The following is a 2,832-nucleotide window of genomic DNA, read 5'->3' on the forward strand; positions in this document are numbered from 1 at the left end:
CTTGGTCTCCCCACTATATATATATGTATATAAGTTTAAAGTTTAATATAAAACAAAGGTACAGATAAGTGTTTTCCTCCTTGCCTTTGTTTTAAACTAATCTTTAAACTTAAAGTTAAACTGAGGCACAGTCATGCACAGTAGATCTGCACATGGATTCTACTCCTTCCTGTCTATTGACCAATAGGAGAGGAGCTGACCCAATAAGGACCGCCCATCTTATTCACATAACGAGGCAGAAATGTGTAGGGGTAATTTAAAAGTTAGAATTCTGAAATAGATAATTTGTGAATATATTTAAATATATTATATTTACATATACTATATTTAAAATATATAATTCCTCGGAGCACCACACTTCTCAATTCGATCAGATACTGATCCAGGAAAGAAATGAAAAACTGTAACTTTATTGTAATCAGTCTCAGAATAAATTTACCCACATTGATCTGAGTTCTTGTCTTATCAAAATCAGAATATCTCATGAAGACACAAAGAAAAATTGAGATTAGCTTAAATTGGCACGTTCTCCACGGGTCATTTATTTACAGATTAAATGTATTTACAACTATGGCAAACAATGAATGAATGATGACATATTTGAACCAGGTAAACTGAGGGAGTTTGTTATCACAGATGAATGGACAAACAGACAAACAAAACAAACAAACGTGTAAACAAAAATAAACACTGAGAAGTGGTTTTGAGGGAGGTGAGGTTGGATAAGCTGCTTAGCTGTGGTTGTTTTAACTAGGGCTTCCTAGCTAAGTTAAGGTCGAGAAAACGTTTAGTTTACCAACTCTCCTACAAAGATAAAAATCAAATCTAGGTCTGAGCACCTGTGTGTGTTTCACCAAGACAAGTGTTCACCTTTTTCCTTTGTGTTCTKCYRTGTGGGTACCAGGAGGTTGAAGTCASCTGTGGAAGACCATCTCTGGAGCTTGGTTCTCCAGACAGGCTCTTCATGCGAACTAGACGTCAGGCCGTTTTTGCCTGGTAGACTCGACTGGTCCCGTGGTCAGAAAGGAGTCCTTCCTCTGGTGACTTGGGTCTSGCTCTTCACAAGTGGCTTCAAGACTCAATTTGATCCTCACTTTGTAGAAAAACGGACTAAAACGACGGTTGAATTACCATTAGCTTATTATGACTCCTTTAAAAATCAAAACTCAAGGGCTGAGTCGAAGTGGGTTGAACGAGCTATACGAGTCAAAATGGCGGAGAGGCTGAATGACTCCCCCCACTTCCCATACTGATCAGCACGGGGAAGGCCTGGCAAGAGTGGAGTCTGCTGCTTCTGGTTTTTAGCTGTACTCTCATCTGTCTGCGGTCTTCTTCTTCTCTCTCTCTTGTGTGTCTTCTGTGTACTAACCTTTAAAACCTCTGTTATGGGCGGAGTCAAGGTTTTAGTTGGCCAATTGAAAAACTTTGGTAAAGTTTTTAACAAATCAAATGTTTGGAGGGAAAACATTTCTTCAGGGGTGTTTCAGTCTAATTATCGTGCATCTAATTAAAGGGGCAAGACCTTTACTTTATCTCAGTAAAATAAGTATGTCTATTTAGTTAAATTCAAACCTAAGGTTCTAAGGTTAACTAATGTAATCACAGTTTAAAGAAATATCTTTTTTCATACAAACATTTCTTCAATAACAATTAACACCAAAATACACACAGCTACTAAATAGTTAACTAAGCAAAACTTAATAGATCCTTTTATGATCTTTTTTTAGTTCTTTGCTGTAAGAAAAATGGTTTGGTGACATTCTTTTCAATAAGGCAGAAAAAACATTAGATACAGATTCCTTCATCTTTCCTCTTTTTTTTACATTTTAATGAAGAATGTGGGTCCTTTGTTCTCAGTCAGGCTGGAAGGGTCTTGGCAAAGAGTGAACAGGCTTGTCCTTATGGGGGTTGGGACAGGAATGTGACAATGTAAATTCTTTCAGTGGTCTTCTGAGGCGCCATGGTGACGATTGATATGCTAATTCGAAGCACAAGGATCAGGCCAGATCCTTAACAGAAGTCTGAAATGAATATATCTGATTTCTTTCACCAAAAACAACTCATAACAAATTCCAAAGTCATAAGCTGAAGGAGGAAAACGCTACAATCCCATCTGATTATAGACAATAAACTGAAAAGTGAATTGGTTAAAATCACGTGATGTTTTCCTGCTTCTTATGGTATGAAAATACTTCATGTCCTGTGTCAGGGATCCGTCCTTTAGTTCTGGAGCAGAGTCCCGGAGCGCTCTTCAAACAATAGAACAAAGTCAGTAATCCAAAAACAGGTCAGGGTTAATTCCATACCAGATGAGGGTTTGTCCTAGAGAAGGTAGGTTGTCTTTGGCCTCTAGGGTAGGTGCGAGATGACCTCTGGAGGTTGATGGATTGACCTCTGCAGGCAGCTGAGTTGAGCTCTGCTGAGTGATGGCGTTGACCTCTGGAGAGTGATGGCGTTGACCTCTGGAGAGTGATGGCGTCTATCTCTGCAGGGCTGAGTTGAGCTCTGGAGGCTGGTTGAATTGACCTCTGCAGGGCTGATGGCGTCACTGGAGCTCGGGCATGTGAACACAATGTATTTGCAAAAACATCAGGTGGTCAGTAACTAAATGGTATCTAGCGATTAACATATAGTTCCTAGTGAACAAAACAAATAGAATGAAACCCTAAGGTTTTAAAACATGCATGTATAAAGTCTGTTGACTTACAAGTAAAAAAAATTGCTACGCTAATATTCTAACAGTGATTTTCTAACATCACTGGTTACTATTCATCCTCTAAGGAACTAAAAGAAGATCTCACTCAAAATATCTCTTCATTTCTCTTTAAAGGG

This window comes from Austrofundulus limnaeus, unplaced genomic scaffold (assembly GCF_001266775.1).
Source record: "Austrofundulus limnaeus strain Quisiro unplaced genomic scaffold, Austrofundulus_limnaeus-1.0 Scaffold145, whole genome shotgun sequence".
NCBI lineage: Eukaryota > Metazoa > Chordata > Actinopteri > Cyprinodontiformes > Rivulidae > Austrofundulus > Austrofundulus limnaeus.